Genomic DNA, 26,302 nt, shown 5'->3' on the forward strand with positions numbered 1-26,302 from the left:
ATGTCGACAGGGTGTGCATGACTTGTGCTTTTGCTGGGACTGAATTGTGGTCCAAGTATTACTGTACCCCAACGCGTGCTTCAGTTTAATTTTTCTTTTCTTTTACGGTTTGTGGATTATGTTGAATTCTGTTTCGGGGGCCCGGTCCTGCCGAGCACACAGACCGCACACATCAATTGGCCCAACACTTACGAGCCGGGCAGCCATGCACTGTCTTTTCCGTGCCACGCCGCATTCCTGGGGGTGGTGTCTCCCTGCTGGGTGAGCAGCTTCCTTTTCCCACTCTCCTAGTGCCGCACCTCGCTGAATCCCGGGCCTTTACACGGGTCGCCTCTCACCTCCCAAGTCGCTTCCGTCCAAGGTCTCAACCTCACTCCTTTTTGTGTCAGAGGGCTTCTGGATCCCCGCACCACGTCCCTTACTCCTGGGGGTGTTTTGCCAGCGGTTGCACCTTCAGATCTCTGCACTGCTTTATCCCTCTCTCAGCACGTTGGATCAGCGGTCAACAGCTTCAGGCCTCTGTGTGGCTTCTTCCTCACTGCTGATGCGACAGACTAGCAGCCGCCATCTTGCATACGCGCTCCTGGCGTCGCGGTTTCATACTTCATACTTCATGCTTACAAATTCCTCATCGGAGCACTGCAGTTATGCGCCTGGGGGTTCTCCTGACATTCCGGTGCAGGATTTAGGTGTCCTCGTGCCGAAACAGAACCGATGAAGGATGTTAATTGCAGGATCAAGCAGGAGCTCGCATTCCTTTCATCGTTCTCTGAGCGGTTTCCTTTTCCTTGACATGCTCCCATGGCGAGGTGTGGCTACCGGGGGGTTTCAATGAAATCGCAGTACAACACTTGAGGGAAGAATCTGTGGATGCCACACCCGTCTCTGTGCACGGACAACGGTTTGGCCAGTCTGGTATGCCACAATGCAAGTCTGGATGATGAGACTCTGACCCCCCACGTTCTTGACAAGAAGTGATTCTTTGGCACACACCATGCATCTAGAATAGCTGATACCGTCGACTTCTTCCTGATCAATGAGAAAATGAAATGTTTTTGAAATTGAGCGCATTGCTGGTACCCATGGCATCTGCATAGCTCAGCTCTGAACCGAAAACAAGTTACTTCAAGGCTCCTTCATGGAGCATTCATGATTCAGTTTCTACAGCAACACAAGAGGTTCCAAATATTAGCAGCAGTCCACAACCCCAAGCACTTGGCGAATAAGTCCGTGTTCTATTGAACGTGTCCAGAGTGGTGAGCCCTTTTCGAAGAACTCTTGTGGCCGTCATTGTAACCACATAAAAACCAGTATTGATGCCAGTTAACTGTAAGCTGTCAATTAAAGAGTGCATGGCCTCATCCATTGTATGTTCGGAGGCTAGTAAAGATGCAATCTGTTTGACCACTGCAAAGTGTGCCTCAAGATAAAACTTTTCACTGCTGCACACTTTTAGATGCATGTTTTGCAGTCGTGCCATATGCAAGCTCAATTTTGGATATTCTAATTGTCTTAATTTGGAACTCGGCCAGTGAAGCAATCTGAATTGTGATGACCTAGGTGGATTCAGAATAAACCCACAGCACATAACTGGTGTACTCCCAGTAACCAGAGTTGGAACCCCCATTGCAACATGACAACAGAACTCATTGAATTGCACCGGATATGAGCCATTAGATAAGCTGTGTACTTGACTGTGAAAAAATGCAACTGGTCCAACATTAAGTGTGCATTTAGTGTTATTGTCACAGGAATTTACTGGCGCATCATGCGCGCAAGCTATGCGAGTATAGCCTTTGCAGTCACCTAATGAGTACAGTGTTATTTCGAGACTTGAAGGTGACACACACGTGCGTGCGAATACGGCCCAACATAGTCTTCCCTGATCCAGGTGTAATTAACCAAGTGCATATTACCCCAGGAATGCCGTCGTCTGAAGGGGAATATTTTACATGCCATGCAAAATCCAATTAGTCAAGCCCAGGCAGATGATGCTGCATAAGTCTTTGTAAGTACACTAAGCAACAAGAACGTAGAGCCCGACATTGCCTGACATACTGCAACCTTGAGCAAGTTAAGTACATTTATTTGTTCTGGCCTTGAAATGACATTCCGATCTGGGACTCCTCTGCTAAGAGTGTCCAGAAAATCTGTTGCCACAGAAAGACTTAATGTGGCTTCTTGGTCGCTTCTAATCATAGACAGGTCATTTTGAACCAATCCCACTAAATCTGTACTGACCTCTCTTAGCGCATAGAAGCCTGCTCTAGTGCTTGATCATTAGAATCTGATGCATGATATCCTAGCCGCACTGCCTCGCTTACAGTGTGCAGGTTTTGCATTATTACTTGTGACCAAGTGTAAGTTCTACCTGTTATGGACGCTTGTCCCACCTCACAAGGGACTCTTGGGTCTGACGTGGTGAAAGGTAGCTGCTCTCCTGACACGCCCACTCTGCGTGCGCCTCGGAACAGTAGCTGAGTCCACGATAGCTGTCCAATTCTCTTCTTTTATGAAGTTATCTAGAGATTGTATCACCTCACTCAGGTGATGCTGCGAAAGCATTCCTTGGCACAGCTTACCTATGGCTATAGCTTGTGTCGGGGAAGTGTTCTGGGAATTCCAAGCCCTATATGGGCCCACACCGGTTCCTGATTTTCTTTTATTGCATTCATTTGCTTGAACCACCCACAATACAGGCCTCCCTGATGCGTAGGTAATTTGCTTGGTGCCATTGCTTTCTTCTCTATAGGATGCACTCCAGAACTCCCCTTCGAATGGATTATGTCCTCCCATGTATTCCTCATCTTGTGATAATTCGTTATCTCCAGCTTCGCTGCTTCGGAAAAAAAAAATTCTCGGCAGAGGGCGCTGTGCTCGAGGTCGTGGCGTTGATTGTCCCTCGACGTACTCCGTACTCTGTCGACGTCACCGATGGTATAAATAGCTCGAGCCGCGCCCGTTGCTTCAGTTCCGCTTTTCCGATCGCTTTGCTATCGAACGGCGCGCTTCTATTTTCTGTGAAGAAAATGTCGTCATCTTCGACACCCAGAACTGGGTTTAAGAAGTGTTCAGATTGTGGATCTAAGATGTCGATCACCGATCCCCACCGGAATTGTCTCTGGTGTCTCGGTTCCAGTCACCGAACCGACGACTGCGGGTCCTGCCAATCTATGACAGAAAAAGCTCTTCGTGAGAGGAGAGGTAAACTGTCGGTGGGGAGGGAGGCCTCAAAAAAGGTTTCGTCAAAAAGACACAAAGCGACTGATTATAAGGAATCGGATCGCCATAGGCACTCGGAGATCTCCATCTAGGAGTAGATCGAGACACTCTTCGTCGTCATCGAAAAAAATGAAGGAGACCTAGATCTCCCTCAACATCTTCTTCTTCAGAGTAGACCGAAGAAATTTGTTGTTTGACTAAATCGGATTCTCCCAGTAAGTGGGAAGAATTCTGCAAAAAGATGATGGAGGTTTTTGAGAATGCGGCCTGACCCCCTCGAAAGACCCTAGAAAAAGCCATACCCCTAAAGTCGTTCCATTGGACGACAAAGGGAAGTCCAAGGCTACCATGGCTAAGACCGGTAGCATCGAGGAATCCAAAAAACCTCGAGTCGACGTAAAACCGTCGAAGACTCTTCGAGAGTCGAGCACCTCTCCAGTGCCATGCAAGAAACGCAAGTCGTTGAAGACTTCGACAACTTCGTCGACGCCCTCGACGTCGATAATTTCGACGCCAAAGCCGAATGCGTCATCGACGCCATTATCAAAGTCATCTTCGAAGACACCTTTGAAAACTTCGAGGGATTTGCCAATTCCTTCGAAGCAGATGGAATAGGAAGAAAGGAGATTCCCTCTTTGCCCAGGTCAGACTTTTTCAAATCTATGTCAGCAATCTATGAAGAGTCTGCTTCAGAAGAAGACTAGGTTATTCCTTTGGGAGTTACCTATGGTACAAGACAAGTTCCTGAGGAACTTGTTGACCAGGAATCTAGAATGAGAGACCTGAGTGATGCTCTACATTCTGCCAGTGGAGTTGACACATCCCCAGAATTAGAGTTCGCCAAACCTGATCCTGCAGAGCATGCAGATTCTGGGTACAGGGGTCTTATGACCAGGGTAGTTGAATATATGGGTTGGGGTAATACTTCACCCATTTTTGAACAAGATGACATGACGGATATAATCGTCAAGGGACCTCACAAAGATCCTGTTCTCCCTTTCCACAGAGCCCTCCAAAGGACTGTGGAGAAAAACTGGGAGAAGCCAGAAACTATTGCTGCTGCAGATATCACTTTTCCAAGAAAATATAGACCGGCTGGAACTGATCCTGAATATTTGAATAAACCTACTCCAGAGAGTTTAGTCATTCAGGCAGCATGTACTTCAAAACAAACTGCTTATCCAACTATCCCTCCAGATAGAGAGGATAAAAAAATTGATGCCTGGGCACGTAAAGTTTTCACATCAGGCAGTATGGCACTTAAGTTGGCAAATGTCACCTGTACCCTAGCCAGGTTTACCCATACCCTGTGGGACTGTATTTCTGCGGCGGCTGATCATATTCCGGAAGGCGAGGAAAGGGAAGGCTTCCTGAATATAGTCAAAGACGGAAAGGAGGCAATGGGGGAATGTCTCCAGTCTGGACTGGATACTGCTGATGGTATCAGCAGATCTATGGCCGCAAGAATTGTGCTACGCAGATTTGCGTCGTTGAGGAAGTCAGGGTTTGCACTGGACGTGCAAGCCAGACTTCTCAACATGCCCTTTGATGGCTCGAGGCTCTTTAGCAGAAAGGCTGATGAAAGCCTAGAAAAACTTCAGACCTCGAAAGCGGCAGCTAAATCACTTAGCGCCTCTTTGCGCCAGCCGCTAAAACCCTATTCCGGCTCATCTTCCTGGAGGGGTCATTCTTTTCGATACTACTCCTCTTTTGGTAGAGGAAGAGGACCGGCTTCTCAAAGGGGAAAAAGAAACTTCCCTCGTGGAACACAAGGAAGAGGTGCAAAATCAGCCTCAGGAGCGGCATCTGTACCCTCAGCCACTCCTGCAGCCGCCTCCAAATCCCTCTGAGACCTTATTACACAAAACACCAGTGGGAGGCAGGATCTCTCAACATCTGAAGGAATGGCGGGGCATTACCTCAGATGCTTGGGCACTGAAACAGTAGCCCAAGGTTACTGTCTCCCCTTTCTAAAAAGGCCTTCGAATCATCCACCGGGAGCCAACTCCGCCAAATTTCCAGATCCACGCCTGTTGCAGGAAATTTTAACCCTGCTAGAGAAAGGTGCCATAGAACCGGTACCTGTAGCGGAGAGGAACATGGGTTGGTACTCCCCATATTTTCTCATCCCCAAAAAAGGACGGAGGACTGAGACCCATCTTGGACTTGAGAAACTTGAACAAGTTCCTCAGGAAGGGCAGGTTCAAGATGGTGACTCTTTCTCAGATCCTTCAGGCTCTCCAACTCCAAGATTGGTTGGTATCATTGGACCTTCAGGATGCTTACTTTCATGTGCCAATCCATCCAAAGCCCAGAAAGTACCTGAGGTTCGCGATTGGCAATTCTCATTATCAGTTTCGAGTTCTGCCATTCGGGTTGACCTCCGCCCTGAGGGTTTTCACCAAACTGTTGGCGGTTGTGGCAGCAAGTCTCAGGAGAGGAGGTATTCACATATATCCCTACCTGGATGACTGGTTGATCAGAGCAAGTTCTCCAGAACAAGCTCAGGAACATCTTTCTATCACCTGCTACTTCCTCCACAAATTGGGATTCTCCCTCAATTTCAAGAAGTCCCACATGATACCATCCCAGAAACTCCAGTTTATCAGAGCAGTCTTGGACACTTCATCGGGAAAAGCCTCGCCTCCCGAAGTGAGAGCTCTCCACATCCAGCAGTTGGTAACGAAGTTTCAGAATGCCCAACATCTACCGGCCTTCGATTTTCTCAGGTTGCTCGGCCTCATGGCATCCTGCATTTTCCTTGTACCAGAGGCCAGTTTGAGAATGAGATCCCTTCAATGGGCGCTCAGAACTCCGTGGTCCCAGTTCTCAGGGAATATGTCGGATCTTCTGCAAGTTCCGAGCGCAGTTGCTCAGGATCTTCTATGGTGGGCTTGCAACGACAACATTCTCAAGGGAGAGTCTTTTTGGCAACCATGGCCGGAGATAACGGTAGTGACAGACGCCTCACTCACTGGGTGGGGAGCACACACCAACGATCTGACAATCAGCGGTCGTTGGTCTCCATCGGAATCCAAACTACACATCAACCAGTTGGAGCTGAGGGCAATCAGACTAGCTCTGAAGGCCTTTCTGCCCTCTGTACAGGGAAAGAATGTCCTGATAATGACGGACAACACAGTGGCCATGTACTACCTCAACAAAAGAGGAGGAGTAGGGTCACTGCTACTGTGCAGAGAAGCAATGCAGCTCTGGTTCTGGGCAATACGAGAAGGAATCTGTCGGCAATTCACCTAGCCGGAGAGAAGAACACGGCGGCAGACGCTCTGAGCAGGCAGAGCACGGTCTCTCACGAGTGGGAGCTGGCTCAGGAAGTCCTTCTGGAGGTCTTTGCCCTTTGGGGAACCCCTCAAGTGGATCTGTTTGCCATTGCGATCAACCGGAAGTGCGATCAGTACTGCTCAAGGGAATTTCCTCAAAGAGGAGCTCTGGGAGACGCATTCGTAGTGGAGTGGAAGTTTCCACTGCTGTACGCGTTTCCCCCAGTCCCCGTGATTCCTCAAGTAATCAGGAGGTTGAGAAAGTTCAGGAAAACCATGATCCTAATTGCCCCGGATTGGGCCAGGAGGATGTGGTACCCGGACCTTCTAGACCTGTCCATCTGCCCTCCAATACATCTTCCGCAAAGAGAGAATCTTCTCTCGCAAGAGGAAGGTCGGGTTCTCCATCCAGAGGTCAAGTCACTCAGCCTTCACGCATGGTTTCTGAGAGGCTAAGATATAAGGATTGGGATCTTCTGGATGACGTAATGGAAATCTTGCTTTCGGCCAGAAGACCAGCAACAAAGTCTTTGTACTGATGTCGCTGGAACAGGTTTAGTAACTGGTGCAAAGACAAGGATGTGGACCCTTTTCAGTGTGGCACCCCAATGGTGCTCTCTTTTCTACTACATCTAGCTAATTTGGGGCTCCAGATAGGAACAATCAAAGGATACCTTGCTGCGCTGTCCATTTTCAAGCGCATCTCGGAAGAGGTTTCATATTTCAAAATAACGTTAATTCAATTCTTAAAGGGGCTTACTAATGTATACCCTCCAGTACCTTTTCATGTACCAACTTGGGACTTAAATTTAGTATTACAATTCTTGACTTGCATACCTTTTGAGCCTCTGCACTCATGTCCATTGAGGCTTTTGACTCTAAAAACTGTCCTCCTTGTGGCCCTATCATCAGCCCGCAGGGTTAGCGAACTTCAGGATCTCTCATGCAAACCACCATATACTATTTTTTTTTATAAAGATAAGGTAGTCCTTAAAGTTAAACCTTCGTTCTTGCCAAAAGTAGTCTCGGACTTCCATTTGTCACAAAATATAGTACTACCAACCTTTTATCCTCCTCCTCATCTGGGCAAAGAGGAGAGATTACACAGATTAGATCCCAAAAGGGCTCTTAGTTTTTACATCTCAAGGATGGCTAAATTGAGACAGGATGACCAACTGTTTGTGGGTTATACTGGTCATAAATTAGGCTTATCTGTAACAAAACAGACCATTTCCCACTGGATCATATTAGCCATAGTTGAATGCTACAGATTAGCGGGAAAAGAACCACCAGATGGGCTTCGTGCACATTCTACAAGGGGAACGGCTACTTCTGCGGCTCTAAAGAGGGGGGTCCCAGCAGCAGATATTTGTGCAGCTGCAACCTGGAAAACAATGCATACTTTTGTTAAACATTATTGTTTGGACACTGCCTCCTCTAACGAGGGTTTATTTGCAAAGGCAGTTCTGCATTCTGTCCACGAAAACTGAAATTAGTACTCCCGCCCCCAAAAATTGATACTGCTATGGGAGCCTATCACAAGATGAGGAATACGTGGGAGGACAAAATCCATTCGAAGAACAAGTTACTTACCAACTGTAACGTTCTTTCGACTGGATGTTCCTCCCACGTATTCCTCACCGACCCTCCCATCCTACCCCACAGTACAGTTTTAGGTTTCTTACACTTTCCTCTCACGAAGAATGTATCGGTCATGGGACACGCCTGGGTGTTCCATAAATATGAAAGGTAGCTGCTCTCCTGACATGCCCACGCTGCGTACGCCTTGGAACAGTAGCTGACTGCACGATAGCTGTCCAATTCCCTTCTTTTATGAAGTTATCTAGAGATTGTATCACCTCACTCAGGTGATGCTGCGAAAGCATTCCTTGGCACAGCTTACCTATGGCACTATATATATATATATATATATATCTCATCGAAAAAACAGAACTGAAGCAACAGGCGCGGCTCGATCTATTTATACCATCGGTGACGTCGACAGACTACGGAGTACGTCGAGGGACAATCGACGCCACGACCTCGAGCACACCGCCCTATGCCGAGAATTTTTTTTTTTTTTTCTTTTTCCAAAGCAGCGAAGCTGGAGATAACGAATTATCACAAGATGAGGAATACGTGGGAGGAACATCCAGTCGAAAGAACGTTACAGTTGGTAAGTAACTTGTTCTTCTTCCCTCTTCCAGTGTGGGTAGACGCTCAAGTTCCTATTACTGCAGGTCGTCTGCAACTGCGTATAATTTAAAAAATAAATCAAATGTGGGAATCTACATGCAATGTCTAACATGTGAACGCCTTTGATTTGCCATATCTGTTGATCCCAAGTAGACCACAGGGACAGTTTTCCCATCATGTTTGAAAAGTATTCTCCGTCAAAAACGACTGAATCTGCATCATACATGTATTGTGCATCCTGTGGCTCTCGAGGGAATTTATACTTCCTTTCAAACATGTAATCCTCTGCTTGGTATGGTCTCTGTGAAATATATGGGAACTGTGCTTGGAATTCAGGACTATCGGTTTGAAAAGGCACTGCAGTGCTCCCACAGGATGGGCTCAAGCTTGACAAGTAAAAAGGCATTGTAATATCGCACATAACACACATGGGACCCCATCTCATGGAGATCCTCAAAAACATCAAACAACGCATTTTGCGCAAATGTCTGGCGCCTAGTTCTTAACAGTTCTCTATATGTTCTGGACACCAAATTACTGAGTGGAAACAGTCTGGATTCATCAATCAGACAAAAGTGTAAACTTAGAGCTGCTTAGTTGGCCCATTAAATGTCTTAAACGATGGCATCGACACATGACCTATGGTTAGAGGAAACCTTTGTATGGAGGCTGTTTTTCCTGGCTCTTGGAGCTCTTTTCTCTAACGTGTGTGAAGAACCTAAAGGCTTTAGAACAACTTCTTTGCTTGCAGGTGGAGTAGAAACCTATACTGCCAGCATTATGTTACACTGTCCAAAAGAATTCTTGCATTACTTAAACAACCAAAAAGGTTTTGTTTCCAAATTGGCAGACCTGCAGTACTTCCCAGAATTGTGGAGTTGTAGTCAAGAGTGGCATATTCTTCATCGTCTTGACTGCCAATCTTCATCATTTGTCGGACCACCATCTCTTCTTCGGCGGGATCCTCAACTGAGGATTGCATGGAAACATCGTGGTAACCATCTGTAGCGTGTTTCAGATGAACAAAGAGGCGCTATACACTTGGGCTAAATCCGTGAATACTGATATAGTTAAATTAGAGGATCTAGATGCCATGTCGGATATGTTTATTAACTCACTGAAAACAGTGACCGACAAGCTTGCTCCTATGAAAAACAAAAGGAAGAGACTTGATCATAATAATAACTGGTTCTCTAAGGAGTTATCAGAACTAAAATCTAAAAAAAATAAACTATCATATATGGAGAAATGATAAATCCACCAACAACTTAAAACTACAAAAGTAGCGCAGGAAACTTTAAAAAGAGATTATAATAGCTAAAAAGGAGGCACTGAATGAGAGGATTATCAATGCAACATCATATTGCAAGGAACTGTTCAAAATATTAAAAGGACAGACTCACACGCCAGGTCCTTCACCGGACCCGATTATTAAATACAAGGCCTGGTGTACAGAAATTCAATCAGCGATGTCTAATAAATTAGACAAGATCAAAGATACTATAGAGACTAAAAAACTTTCTCTTAACATTTTAGATCAGCAGGGGAAGATCATACATTCCATAGATAAAGACCAACCCATATTCAGATTTTTGCCCATATCTGAAGAGGAATTGGCAAAAACTATTAGTCAACTTAAGAGTACAAGCTGTAAGGGTGATCCATGTTCGAGTATTATAATCAAGGAATGCCTACCCACTTTAATACCAGCTCTCACAAAATGTGTTCATGCCTCATTTGAGTCGAAGGTGGTGCCTGCTAATCTGAAAAATGCATGGATTTACACCTCTATTAAAAAAGCCCAATCTGGGATTCCACGTCTGCCCGGGATTCCGAGCCGGGCAGACGTGCGTGAGCGGAGCTCCGTTCCCCCAGCTCGGGCCGCATAACAAAAAAGAAATGCAGTAAAGCAACACCGATCCTCAGCAAAGCAACCTCCCTCCTACACCCGGCGGAAGGTGACACCCGGGAACGTGAGATCCATCGTGCGACCCGCCGGCAAAGGACCCTTCAGAACCGGAGGCCTGTCCCCGGGACACCCCAGCAGCGCAAACATCGGGAGAGACACGATCTGCGGGAGAAAGTGCACCAGACAGGGCCCCCCCAGCAGCCAGAGCCGGAGGATCGACCCACGTAAGGAGAAGAATTCAAGACCTACTGGCACTGCGATCCAGACGCCAGCGAGCGGAGGCCGAGGGAAGGCGCCTACGCAGCAGAGGAAAGCCGGATACAGAGGAGCCTGGACTGAGACTCGAGGACAGCCCCCGTCCGTATAGAAGCTCCAGACCAGTAAACGGCCCGGAGAGGAGAGGACAACCCCATCGGCGGTCCCGGTCGGAGAGAAGCGGGAAGACAGACGCTCCCGGCAGAGACACAGGACGACAGACACGCAGGTACGAGGCGGGGGAAGCATCCAGAAGCTCCGGACTCCCCTCCCCGGAATCGGATATCGAGCCACCCCCCTAAGACTCCCCACGGGTGGAAAGACACAGATCACCAGCGTAGGACCCCCAATAAATAATTGCACTCCAGAAGGCGTGGGAGGCCCGAGCATAAACTGCACACCCAGAGAACGTAGGCCCAGACGCAAGGAAGAGGGGCCCCCACACGCGGCCAGCCGACCATCGTTGCGGGTCCTACCCGCAACACCAAAGGGGGCAGAAATAAGACGAACACTAGCAGGGCCGAGATTTCAAACACTCCACCACCCTTAACAGGCAGAAGGGAACACTATAAATTCAATCCGGGGGCATAGCATGAACCCAGGGCTCTCAAGAACGCATACAATTCAAACCACGTAGGACCGGGGAGCCCATCTCACAGAGGACCACGAAGACCCGCCCGCAACAACCAAGAAGGAGAAGGGTATCACCGCAGATCCGACGCCTGCGGGGATCGGGCACACAGAATTGAAAAAAGACTAAAAGCGGACGGGGACAGGAGAAACACGGAGAAGCAGGGCACGAGGTGGTGAGCAACAACCTTCATAAGGACACACACATGTCAAAACCTAGAACGCGGCTCGGGATTCAGCCTCCATCTGAGCATAACAGACCTAGACGGGTCCAGGACCTGACCCAAATCTGGGGAGTGGACAAAATCTCGACAAAGCAGACCAACAAACAGAAAAGTAAGGGGGGGAATGCTCCAAACCAGGAAGAAGAGTCAGAAATGGCCACCAAAGACGATATGAAAACCAGGTTCAAGGAATTTCAGGACCAATTTTTTATCCTCCACACAAACTCAGTTCGAAAATATGAAGGGGGGAAATGAGACTTGCAGTTCAGGAATTGAAAAAGGACATAGGGAATCTAGAAGAAAGAACGGACAAACTAGAAAGGACGGTCCAAAACATAGATGAGGAAACACTACAACATGCTGAAGCGCAAGATCGCCTAGCACGCCTGGCACTAGAGCTAGAATCTCAATGTGAAGACCTGGAAAATAGATCCCGAAGATCAAATATTAGGATTAAGAACATGGCGGAAACGGTAGAGGACAAGGACCTACGGACAGCAGTACAACAGGTGTTCCAAGACATATTAGCGGACAATCCCAGAGAAGAGATCCCAATCGACAGAATTCAGAGTAGGCCCACGAAGAATCGGAGAGCCCGGATCCCGCCCAAGAGATGTTCTGGTGGCACTAACACGATACACACAAAAGGAACTGATCCTCAGGAAAGCCAGGACGATAGACCAGATAAGGATGAATGGCAAAGAAATCCAATTGTTCCAAGATCTAGCCCAATCCACGCTCAGAAAAAGAAGAGAGATGCACCAAGTGACTAAATTCCGCGCGGAGAAACAAATACGATATAAATGGACATTCCCCTTTGGGCTCCTGTTCACATGGGAGGAAAGGCAATACCGTGTCACAACATGTGAGGGTCAGCGGTTCCTTGGATTCCCAGATCAGGAAACAGAACCCACAACCGATATAGAACCCCCAAGACGAAGAAGAGAACAGAGGGGATGGCAAATGACGAAACGAAGAACAAGACTCCAATCCCGTACAGCTGAAACCAACTAAATCTACCCCAGAATTGAAGAACTGGAACGTGCTAAGAAGGAGGGAGAGACAAGAATAAAGATGAGAAGCAATAGAGGATCAGGTGATCATACGATGGCGGTCGAGCCACGGGACATCTGCGGAACGCAGAACTTTAGCAGGGTTTAGGATCCCCTGCAAATTTATATTCCTGAGAAGTTAGAGGGCATGGCGCAAAGGCGGAACGCCCGAGCAACCATAGGCCCCAGTGGCCCTCCTCAGGGAAAAAGTTGGGGGGGGTCAGGGGGGGGGGTCAGAGGGAGGGAAAAGGGGGGAAGTTGGGGGGAAAGGTCAAGGGGAAACAGAGTCATTCACCGGAAAGACGGCACACCACTGCGTCCTACACGGTAAGACGCAAAGGGCACCGAAACCACAAACTGAAGAATGGGGCTGAAAATTGTAACGTACATCATCAGAGGGCTGAACACGCCAGTTAAAAGGAAAAAAAAAATGAACACTTCCTACACAGGGAGAAGTTTGATATCACGCTTCAAGAAACACACATACAGAAAAAAAGGAAGGATCTAATCCGGATCAGAGGGTACAACCAAATACTCCAATCCAATGATGAAGAGAAAAAGAAAGGAGTCATGATAGCCTTCGCCACACATCTCGACGCACGAATGAAGGCCACATTGGTAGACCAAAAAGGTTGATTGATACCTGTTTGTGAAAGCCCAGATAGAAAATCGCCATCTCACCCTGGCAACCCTATACGCCCCCAACACGGGCCAAGATGGCTTCGTCAAAGATGCAATGAACAAACTAGAACACTTCGCAGAAGGGGAAGTGATACTAACGGGAGATTTCAACCTAGCATGGAATCGGAAGGAAGACCGCTCAGATCCAAAAATCACCCACCAGGGGACTCCATTGGCAGCGTTAAAACAGATGATGAATAGGATGGCACTAGAAGATGTATGGCGCAGAATCAGAGGAGCTTCCCACGGATACACATATCACTCCCATGTACACAACTCAAGTTCCAGAATAGACTACATATGGGCTACACAAAGCCTAATCGGAGCGATCCAGGACATCGAAAAAGGTCAAATATCACTATCAGACCATGCCCCTCTATGGATAACACTTCCAAAAATAAGGAGACGCTCCGCCCTCTGGCGCTGCGTGCTACCTAGAGAACTCCTACAAGACCCGGTCCAGAAAGACCTAATCAGAGAAAAGATTGTGGAATATCTAGAGCAGAACGACTCCCCGGAGGTCTCTCCGTCCACGGTCTGGGAGGCCCTTGAAGCGGTGATACGTGGACAAATAATAGCATTGAAGGCGCAAAAAAGACAAGCAAGCATACAAATGGGAAAGCGAACTAGAGAAAAAACTGGAAGAAATAAGAGAAGAAATGACTAAGAACACGTCCCTGAAAGTAAAAAGGGCATATTGCCATGTCCAGAGTCAGATCGACCTCCTAAGAACCAAAAGGGCGGAAATGCAACTTCTCTACACAAAACACTGGTATGCGATGAAATCAAACAAGGCGGATAAACTACTAGCAAGACAACTAAAAGGCAAACCGCAAAACCAAACGATTCAAGCGCTAAAAGACGGACAAGGAACGAAGAAAACGCAAACAAGACATTAAAGAGATATTCAGAAACTTTTATCAGACACTATACACAACACAGAGTCTGATCAAAGAGAAACAAGCAGCCTTTCTGCAAGAAATAACCTTGCCAACAATAACAAAAGATGAACAGATGGCACTGGACAATCCAATAACATCAGAGGAGGTGGCACGGGCAATCAAAGAACTTCCAAAAAACAAAGCGCCAGGACCAGACGGCTTCATAGCAGCCTTCTATAAAACATACGCGAATCTATTAACACCTACTCTAACAGACCTCTTCAACACCTTTAAGGAGGCGTCCAATATCACGACTTCAATGAACGAAGCAAAGAGACTAGTATTCCACAAGAAGGGGAAGGACCCAGAAAATCCTAGCTCCTATCGCCCCATTGCCCTAATTAATATAGACTCCAAACTATACACAAATATTCTGGCCAACAGGTTATCACCACTACTCCCCAATCTAATCCATCAGGAACAGTCAGGATTCATCCCAAACAGGAAAACCCACGACAACATCAGACGAGTAATGCACCTTATAGAGAAAGTCGGGATCATGAGAACCCCAGCAGCAATCCTGCCAGTGGACGCGGAAAAGGCGTTCGACCGAGTGGAATGGTCCATGCTCTTTGCGACGCTAAAAAAAAATGGGCTTGGGAAATACATACATAAACATGATTCGAGCCAATTATAACTCGCCAACGGCCAGGATAGCAGTAAATGGAGAACTTTCAGACTCAATCAGAATAGAAAGAGGCACCAAACAGGGGTGCCCTCTATCGCCACTCCTATATGCTATTTTCCTCGAACCACTATTGGCAAAGATCAGAGCGGCCCCAGACATAAAGGGAATAGAAATGGGAGGACGAACACACAAAACAGCGGCATACGCAGACGACATGCTGATGCTGATGACAATAACAGAACCAACGAAGACACTCCCCATCCTCATTCAACAGATAGATGACTTCGGAGCAATATCAGGCCTGAAAATTAACAAGCAGAAATCGTCAGTAATGGTCCTGGCTGGGGACAAAAGAGAAACGTACAGAACGACGGAAGATCTCCACCTACAATCAGCGGAAGATGGGGTGAGATACCTCGGAGTCACACTGACATCCACGATAGAGAACCTCTACACAGGGAACTATTCGAAACTCCTAGGGAACATACAGAGGGATCTGCACAGATGGAACCCACTTGCAATAGCTTGGTGGGGCAGAATAACAGTCATTAAAATGACGATACTCCCCAAACTGTGTGACTATTTCTAGGCGCTCCCCATACGGATACCGACAACGTTCTTTAAGTCTCTCACCAAAATCATTACAAAATACATTTGGCAAAACAAAACACCAAGACTGTTGCAACAAGTGCTCACAGCACATAAAACAGACGGAGGGATGGCGCTCCCGCACTTTAAGAAATATTATGAGGCAGCACAACTGTGGGTCCTAAACGAATGGATTACCGACACATTGGACAAATGGTGGGAGGCACAGGACCGAGCAATCTCAAGAACAAACCTGCGCCATCTCCTATGGATCAGACCGGAGCACAGACACCAAAACCTCAAAATAAGTGAGATTATGAGCTCCATCATGGAAGTGTGGGACAGAGCGACAAAGAAGGAAACTCTCACGATAGATCCAGCCCCCTTCATTCCAATCCTAGACAACCCAGAATTTCCTCCGCGGGCCGAAAAAGGAGCTTTCCAGAAGTGGAGATCAGCAGAATGCACAAAAGTGGGAGATATGTTTACAGGCCAACACATCAGAACATTTACCGAATGCCAAGACCTACTGGGTGTAACGGAAAAGGACAGATACCAATACAATCAGCTCACTCACTGGCTCAATACGCCATGAATAACTCACGCTTTGACAAGAACACTTACACCATTTGAGACTTACATGATGACCCAAACGGGAGAAAAGAAATTAGTCTCCACCTTATACAAATGAATAAATGTACAACCCGAAAATATAACATGGCTGTACATGAAGAAATGGGAAACTAGATTAGGGAAAAACATCACAAGAGAACAGTGGACATATATCTGGCAAATAATCCCCAAATGGACACGGGCGATCCAAACAAGAGAAGCATGGACAAAAATAATAATCCAATGGCACTACACACCAGAAAGACTCCACAGAATGTTCAGCACTGCAAACCCAAAATGCTGGAGAGGATGCGATGCAATAGGAAACTGGAGACATATCTGGTGGGACTGTATGAAACTGCAACCCTTCTGGTCAGAAGTGAAATCACAAATGCAAAACATATTTAAGGAAATGGCGAACCTGGGAGAGGAAGTGTGGATGTGCGGCATGTGGGACCCGAGAGATAGGACACTTACAAGAATACAAAAGAGAAACTTTATGTGTCTCCTTATAGCGGCCTGGCTAGCAGTAGCACAAAAATGGAAACAAAAGCTCACCCCAACCAAACAAGAATGGCTGCACAGAATATGGACATATGTGGCAGTGGAAAAAATCACTTGCAACATACAGGGGGACAGACAAAGATTTGCAATAGACTGGGGGGGGAAACTGTCTACAAAGCGACTACATGCTCCAATGGTGCCCGCATAAAATCTGCATACTGGACATATTCACAGGATAACTCCAGAAAAGAAAAATGGAAGCAGTGGACCACCTAAGAACTATATAACAGGGGTGGACGGGGAGGGGGGACAAAGGGACAATATTGAGTCCCGATGTTTGTTTAAAGAAATGCAAATAAAAACAACTTAAAAAAAAAAAGAAAAAGCCCAATCTATGCCCGCTCACCCCTTCTAATTATAGGCCGATTACTAATGCTGCCTTTCTTCTTAAAATATTGGATCGGGTGGCATATAATCAGATTTCTCTATTTCTGGAACAAAACCAAATTCTGCATAATTATCAATCAGGGTTTGTAGTCTGCTCTCTTTTGAGGAATCATCCAGGTGAACCTAGTGCAAGAATCCACTATTACTAGAATATATTTGTACTTATTTATTGCTGGTAATGGGCCTATTTGATCCAGATATTGAATCTCAAAAAGGCGAGGTTGCCTTTCTTAAAGGAGCCTCTTTAGGTTTTTCGCTGTGGTCCACAGTTGTCTTCAGACATGTCACAGTTCTCTATGTATACTTAAACCTGTTGCCTTAGTCGGGCCACAATACCAGTCAAGGAACAGCTGTGCAGTTGCAGTGACCACCAAAATGGGTAGATGCAAGTCCAGCATGTTGGGCTGCTATTGGCTATCCCTGCTTGCTCTATTAGGGATTAATCTTTTAAAAGGATCCCCTTTTTTCATAGGAATTGCGACTGCTTTATTATTCTCAATGTCATAAATGTAATTACTTGTGACACCTTTCCGCCTAGGTATAATACCTAAACGAGCTTCTTTTATTTCCTCATCTATTGCAGTTGCTGAGTGAGTTATGGCAGCTATAGTTTTCATTGCCAATGCTATAAATATGCCCTTTAGTATGTGCTCTTGTGTGCATCCCCCATAGCAAAGGGTAAGTCTTTTTAATGCCCCAAACCTGTTTCCAGAGTTGCCTGGAAGCAATAGTTTGTGTGTCTAAAGTCATCTTGAATCCACCAATGCAAATCAGTGTTATAAGCCCTGACAATGTAATCTGAATCTGAGATTACTAGTGTGGGCTTCCCTGGGTCGGCTTGGCCAAATGCACGCAGCAATCCATGCAATTCAGCAATCTGGGCAGGCACATCTCCAAGATGCTTTGTTGTAATATCAGTATTTTTAAATGCTTCTTCATGTGTAAAATGTCCTACCACTGCTGCACATGCAGCAGCATATTTGGACTGTGTTCCAACAGCTGGTATGGCGGAGCCATCACAGAAAATTATTTAGAAGAAATCCGACAATAGCATGTCGGGCAGTGAGGTGTCTGGCTCTGTATCCATTGTCCAAGTCGATCCACTCATTCTTTGCAATTATGCTTTACATCTGGGGCTTGTTGAGATGCTGACCATTGGAACCATCTAATATGGAACACCTTTGCGTTTGGCATGCTAGCTTTTGTGGCAAACTTAAGTTGAGCTGAGGGTGTATTTATGTGTATAGTTCTATTTGCAGCCAGTGGCCTTCCCTTCTTAATGATTATCTGAACTGAAGACAGAATGTTTTCCTCCGTTGTAAATCTTAATTCACATGTGGAGTATACATGTGACTTTTATATGCACTTGGTTTAGTCTTCCCCTACATTGCAAACTGTATGTGAAGGCATTATCTCCCACCAGGTTTATTTCTAAGTCTTTTTCTGTATTTCTGTCTTGCAAAGGACCAGTTTGAGTCATTAATGAGTACACATGGTGCAAATTTTGTTTTTTTATCAAAGTATACTGTGGTTTCACTAGTTTGGCTAAATTAGACACATAAGATCTGCCAAAATTCAAAAGCCCTAAAATCGCCTGCAATTGCCTAAGTGTGTTAGGTGACCGTATCCTGGCACACCTTTCAAGGAAATCTGCTGACAAGCCTCTGCCCTCATAATCCTAAAATGGTAACCTCACGATGAGCTCTTCTTGATATCTTGAAGTTAATCAGGTACCCTTTTGCAGCCAATGTGTGAATGACTACGTCTACTTGTTGCAAGTGTTCATTGAGATTCTCATGGGTGACGTAAATATTATCTACATATTTCCAACAGTTGGGAAAGTCTGTATTCGACTTGAGAATGTGCTGGGTGAATTCTTATACCCCTGCATTATTCTAATGTATTGGAAATGAGATCCCTTAAAAGTGAATACAGTGTATTTCTACACTTACAGGTTGTGTGAAATACCCATTGCCTAGATCAAGGTTTGTTTTTTATATTTGCACCTGTGTAAATTGGCTAGAAGTCCAGAACTATGTTGGTTTTGGACTTCCTCTGTCTTACAATGTGCATTTTTAAAATTCTAAAATCCACAATAAAATAAGTACCATCAGGTTTTAAAACTGGGAGCACCAGACTGTTATGTGGGCTTGCTTTATAATTACCCCCTGGTCCATTAGTAGGTCCACTATGGTTTGCATGTGGGCAGTTGCTTGTGGCTTGACTGGATACTGCCTCTGTGGTGGGGTGGAAGGGGTGGGGGCTATTTTCAGCACTGGAACCGCATGAGCTGGAAATTCCAGATCATACCCTAAATGTTTTTTAAACCGCTGCACTGTTGCCAGCGTTGCCCAGTCTTGTGCATATCTTTGCACTAGTTCTCTACTGACTTCTTTTGAAAAGGCAGGCATCACTACCTCTTCACCTCTTGGTACTTGTTTCACATACAATGGTGACTAATCTTGAAATGCTAAAAGTCCTTTATATTGGATATGTTACTGTGGCCAAAATAGTGCTTCAATCTCTTTGGGGTGTTCACCTTCCAACTGAATGTTTACAAAATGCACTTAATTATTTGCTTCATTATTTGCTAAAGTCTGCCCAGTAGGTGTAGTTATTTGTGCATTTCTGTGTGACTTTGTATGCTTCAACAGTGCCTTGTGGCTGCATTCAAATATGGAAATATCAGAACCAGAGTCCAACCTCTGTCCAATCAGTGTGTCGCTTAGTCTTGGGTATGATTTTGATGAGTGCGTGGACTCTGCATTCAGTGAAACTTGTAGGGCTGCTGTGTTTTTTTTTTTTTCTCAACGTTCTCGTCCTTCCCCCGCAGTTTTAGAATGGTCTGGCGTCCCTACCTGTGAGGAATGAACCCTCATTAGTGCCATACTTTAGTGGACTTTTCATGTGTTTTCTGTCTCTGAAATCCTAGTCTGTTGTCTAAAATGGGACTGCCTCCTATGCTTACCCCCTGTGAGTGCCTTGCTACTGAGGGACATCCCAATCTCCTGTAGTTTTCCCATTCTTTGGCTCATGCTCTGGGTATTTTTCTTCCTCTATTGGCGAAAGCTGTCGTCTGTGGTTTACCACCCTTTTCACCTTGAAACGGTCCCCGTCCCTTTTGAGGGTTTCCCTTTGTAGTGTCTCATTGTCTGGCTTACAATCCTTGTTAAACATTTTCTGTGCCTCTACAGGTCTCCTGCCTAAGTGACCCCTGCCTAGTGAGTGATAAGTGAATGTCAATATGTCCCCAAATTGCTCCCCTTTTTTTTCCTTGCTCATTTATCTGGGCCAATGTTCTATGAACTTCTTACCTTGCAGGCTCTCCTTTCAATAAGGATAGAATTATGTTCTCAACCATTTGATAATTATTGGATGCTATGGACAAGCCTAAATTCATGGCGGCAGCAGCGCCCTGTGTTCCCATAATGTTTTCCAATATTAATGCTAGCGATGTGATAGATGGCGTGCTTATCGCCTGTAAATAAAGCCAGCTATAAATTGAGATCCAGCTGTCGTCGCAGCTCGCTAAAGGCGATGTGCAGCCAGAGGGAAGGAACATGGCCAATGCCCTATGCCTATGCCTATGCCTATGCTGTGGTGTAACTTGGGGATAGGCGGCTTGTAGCATTCCTAGCTTTTCTGAATACCACTTGGGTATGTATTAATTTCTGGAAGGGCATGACCTTTACATAATTCTCAACGTCTGTAGCTGCACTCCTCCTGCATCCATCTGACCTTGTGGTTGCTGGGCAGGCGCTAAGCCATGCTGTGCAGCATATTGCAATGCAAGGTTATGCACAGTATCAAAATGTGTAGTCAGTAGTTGATAGTCTGCTTGTAAAAAGGGGTCTCTGCGGTTTGGATGAAACCAGGCTAAACGTTCTAGTCACAGGTTGGGTGTGGCTAATGGTCCATGTCTAGCATTTGTTTGTGGATAAACTAGATTACCTCCAAACCAGTTGACATGATTTGTATGTGTTAAAGCCAATTCGGGAAACTGGTATGGAAGATATAGGAGGGTGTTTGCCTCCTCTTATCAGGAGGGTTGCATACACGTTATTTACCTTGTTGGCTGGGGTTTTTAAGTATGTAAAGTGATTCAGCGGGCATCCCCCCCTAGTTGCCCTATCGACACTCTAAAGGTGGTATTGACTCCCTGACAGTGAGATGCGCTAAGCAACTCGAACAGCACTGTCCCATAATGGAAGGGAATATTGATTTGCTGATGGGCTATTTATGTACCCACTTAACCTCCTTTGATTAAAAAGCTTTTTAGAAAAAATATTTTTTCCCGTTCCATTTATCGTGACTGGGACATGTTATTTTATTATTGGCAATGCTACGGTCATCTCGAAGATGTCCCATCTGTGCAGGGTGCCACCTGACTTGATTTCCTAAGAGTTGGGCGTGACCATGAGCCTCTTATCTCCACCTCATTTGAGGCTGTGAAAATAGACTCTTGATCATAAGTCGCTCATGTCAACATTCACCCTAGGCTGTGTCTCAGCACTAAAAGACAGGCCTGTCTAGGTTTGTGTGATCATCAACATGATTAAACGTATGCAGCAAGGAATTTTAAAGTTCTTGGACTCAGAGACACCACTTTGACGCCCTACTCTGAATTATACACTTGACACAGGAGTTAATATGTTAATGCATTTAATATGACCCCCCTATCTCCTGAGGGTTCTTATGTTCATTAAACAAGCTAAAGCAAAAGCAGATGTAACATAATATCACACCTATGAACAAGATTGCCATGTGGGAGAAGAGCATGTTTGAATAGATAAATTAAAACGACCACTTGCTCTATTATTTAACAGCATGTGTAACGTTTAGGTCTTGTGAAGCTATTCTACATTATACTACAAGCCCCCACTTTTCATTCACGGTTAGAGCAGAATGTGCTTCAAATGACACAGCTATTCTGGGGTTGACAAGTTCTGCTTATCTGGGTTCCTGCTGCTGCTCTGCTCATGATTCCTCTGCATTCCTCCCCAGCCCCTCTGGCATTGATGCACAGGCAAGTCTGTTGCTGTTCGTACCCCTTAATGGTGTGAAGTCCACGCTCGCACCTACTGGTGTGCAGTTAAAAAAGACAATATTTTGCTCATCTACCAGAACCGTAAAACACCACTTCCTGGACCTTGGTGAGGCCAAGAAATATTCGTCCAGTGAGTGTGCACACTAGCCTTCTGTGTGAACGGGTGCTGTATTTTTGACTACCATTCTTCGACTATCAATGGCTGCAGGCCGCAGATGAAATATGTAAACAGCTGTCATCTACAATTGTCATTGTTTCATTGGCTACAGACCGCCTGAGAAATGAAAAGCTGTCTTAAATAAGGTTTGTTTTCTTGTCACTCCTGGGAAGTTTCCTCCAGGTATTACAGCCTTGACCATTCTTTTGGCTTTGTTTTCATAATGTACATTTGGGCTTCCTCCATACTTCACTCTTATTGGTCTTCTTTTAGGCCTCTGGTCTTCTAGCTTGGACTGGCATTCCTCCAGTGCTTCTCGCTGCACTGTTGGGTCAGGTCACCCCAACGCCTGGTTCTTCCCAATTCTAAGCAAGTAACTTCCAGACCTCTTATTTCCTCCAGTTATTCAATATTTAGGGCTCTCTGGGACCTATCTTCTCAGCATTCAATAATCTGGTCTCTGCTAGACCTCTGGCAGTTGACACAGCCTTATGTCAGGGTAGCAGCCATGGGATCCAGCAAAGTGGCTGCCTTCTATTACGTGGTAGTCTCTTGTCAGAGCAGGAATGAGGTCCTTCTCTGTCTGATGCTGCTTCTGCTGGGTTTACACAGCCTTTTCTTTACAATACCTCGGGAGTGTGTGTATTTGTGTCACCCTTTGTGATTGGCTGGGGCAGGTAGGGTGTAGTTGTGTATTTGAATTGTTCTTCACCCATGGTTCCTCTTTTGATGCAAGCTTGTAATAATCAACTTCTCTGTCTTGGTTAATTGCAGTATTGGTCCCACTGGGCATTTCTGTGGCTTTGTTGATGTTACATAACTGCTCCATCTTGGCTTTACCTTGATAGCAGATATCTGTTCAGCAGCGTCCCACTTTCTCCCAGATTCTGGGAGTGGGATGCTGCGGCATCTGTGCTGAATAGCATGTTTCATAGTCCTCTTGCCTTTCTTCTCTCTTTTGTGGTTAAGTTTGGGAAACGTTACTCTTTCTATCCATGGACTAAGAGATCTGTGAACTGGGGCAGAATGTATTTTGCAGGTTTCTGCTTTATCACACAAACTGCATGGTCTGGAGGGATTTGAAAGTAAAGTCCCCAGTTGGGAGGTTGGTCATGGATGTCCCTAGTGGGGTAGTACTGTGGTTTTGGAGGGGATGGCAAGCCTGTGGTAGTCCACTCCATTCTCCCTCTGTGAGCTGTATCCGGTAGCAGCCACCAGACCAACCCAGTCTCTTGCGGCTCATCCTTTATATAATAAAATGGGGAGCTCTGCCAAATTGCCACAATGTCTTAATTTAAATTTCAGCGCTTTCCAGTAAAAGAGCTTATTCTTATCTGTGAACTGGGAGATATTGCTAGGGGGACAAAGGGTTAACAAAGTGTTGTTTTTTGCTGACCTAAGTAATGATATATTGGAGAAAGAAGTTCTTTTAATTTGGCAAAAGACATAGCTAGAAGAAAACATCTAAAATATCATATGCTGTATCCTGCAGTGTTTAGAGTAGTGCTGGATGTACAAAGCTACTCCTTCACAGATCATAGAGGATCTGAAGCTTTTGCATCTGACTTAGATTATGAACCAATGGAGGCTACCTCATCTACCAACAAGGATAAAAGTTTAGCAAGGAGGAAACCGCAGTGAAACTGTCTAAGAAAGTTGGTAACTATTGAGGGGCTTGCTATTAATGTATTACTAATTTGAGTAATTTGTTTTTCAAAATGTTTCACTATAAGGGGCTAAACGCCATTTCATTGTTAATATTGACAGTTGACATTTTTTGTGTAGTTTTTGTAAATTTTCTTTTTTTTTAATGCACTCGCATTCTTTAATTTGGCAGCTTCAGGTAGGGAAATGAGTAATGGACCCCCAAAAAATGTAAATTCAATGTGCCATCATTGCGTCCCAGGCCAGAAAGGATGAGGATGCTCCTTCCGTGGAGTCAGGATTACTACGGAACAGAGGACGTTGGAACAACCTATCAAGAATAATGAATGTGCCACTGCATAGAACGGAGCAGTTAGGCCAATAACCTGGCGTCTCGTGGCAAACACGGAGAGAGGAAAGGGAACACAGTCCATGGAGTAAGGATCTGCTTGGGGCCATCGCTGATTTCGGAATTCCTTTGAAGGGACAATGGAGACTGTGAAATGCAGTGACATGCAGGATATATTTGATAAGGAGGGGGGAGTGATTATTGGTTTGTGGAATACAATGATGAAAAAGTGCACAATGTGCCTCGGGGTGGATGTTTGGGGTGCATGCAAAAGCAAAAAAGTGCATTTTTATTTATTTTGATAGTTTGAAATGGGGAACCCACATTATGCTTTCTGAGGTAGGATTGGGGCTTTTAAGGTATGTGAAGAGGCGCTTTTGGGTATGAGGCTAACCGGGAAAGAAATATGTATAATGTGAGGATATTTGTTAGAGAATGAGCAACACTCCCTTTAAAAAAAAACTGCAGTCTGATTTTAACAATTTCAATGCTGCATTAACTGCATTAGTTAAGTGAAGAGCTTTGTTTGGCACTGATTGAGTTGCTGAACAAGAGTGTTATCCTAAATGAGCTAAAGCTAAACGCGTTCTTGGTCCGCCTAATGAACTTATATAGCAATGCGAATGACCTAGGATTTGAAAACTTGGACAGGAGTGTAGATCAAGTTCCCGCATGTTTTAACGTACTAATAAAATACCCAGTGTGTATATCTTGTGAAAGTTGACAGTTAATAAAATCCACGTGTTTTAATGAAATGCACATAGCTATAAAACCTACTGGTTAAGTTGTACTAGATTGACATGTTTAGTCAAAAGGGAACTTGCATCTTTTGTTCGAGGAGACCCTTTTTTTTGTTGTTTTTTTTAGTTAGCCCTATCGGTCTATAGCGTTGATTGAAAGGCGGCATATAATGCATTTGGCGTCCTATAAAATCTTGATACAAAAATTGCCTGAATCCGTTAAAATATCTTGGACTAAGGCCAATTATGTGACTTGTCAGGTTTGTAGTTGGCAGAAAGGCGCAAGGGTTTTCTGAGCTGGATATTGGAGGTTGGGTCGCATGCTGGAGTGATTGGGAACTGGTCGAGCACTGTTCATGTGACCATCTGTCTATGGAATGTAAAATTCTGGGAAATTAGATCCACAATGTTGATATGCTGTGCTATTTACGTATTTGATCACTTGTATGGCGAAAGATTAGGGCAATAGGAATATATTTGCAAAGTACATTTTGTGGGAAATTTAAGGCTGGATGGGTGGTACAGTTTGATGAAAAAGCTCTGATGGGAGCTGGCTATAAACCCACGGGTAACATCTGGGTTAATGTTTTCCCTTAAAATGAATAAGATAATTTGTATAGAATAATTTTTTTTTTTTTAATTGTCCAATTTATCTAATGGGGTAGTGATTTGTGAGTAGTTGGTCAGATGGGTTTGCCATTTTGTAACTCATAGGAGGCTTGGCGTTCTGGGGGCCATGTATAGAATAACGTTTTCTAGCGTGGTATTTGCAATTTACTGGCCGCTTGTATTGACACAGGTGGTAGTGTTTTGGATATTGTTTGGTGGTGTTGATTTGTCTGTTTTGTCAGTGTGGTGTATGGATGTAGTGCAACCAGACTTTCTCTATACACCTTCAACCGTAACTATTTCAAAACAGAATGTGCTTATTCATAAAAGGTTCTAATTGTGCCGTCTTGTACTGAGCATGATACCTGACCGGTTATTTGAAGTACATATAGGCTGTTTGGATTATAGATAAAACCTCTGACATTTGACACCTGGAACATGAAGGGTCTGAACTGCCCCCAAAAAAGAAAGAAGATATTTGCTAGGATTTGGAGAGCAAGGGCAGATGTGGTTTTATTACAAGAGACTCACTTATAAGATCAGGATCATATTAGCATGAAAAGTGGGAGATATTCGCAGGAACTGT

The 26,302-nt window shown here is 45.1% G+C and overlaps 1 protein-coding gene across 5 annotated transcripts in view; it reads left to right on the top strand.

Annotated features, from left to right (window-relative positions):
* Positions 1–26,302, top strand: part of GON4L (gon-4 like) — a 2,357,623-nt gene that overhangs the window by 79,372 nt on the left and 2,251,949 nt on the right. The window lies entirely within an intron of this gene.

The sequence above is a fragment of the Ambystoma mexicanum genome, chromosome 1p (genome assembly GCF_040938575.1).
Source record: "Ambystoma mexicanum isolate Mex_15411 chromosome 1p, UKY_AmexF1_1, whole genome shotgun sequence".
Lineage (NCBI taxonomy): Eukaryota > Metazoa > Chordata > Amphibia > Caudata > Ambystomatidae > Ambystoma > Ambystoma mexicanum.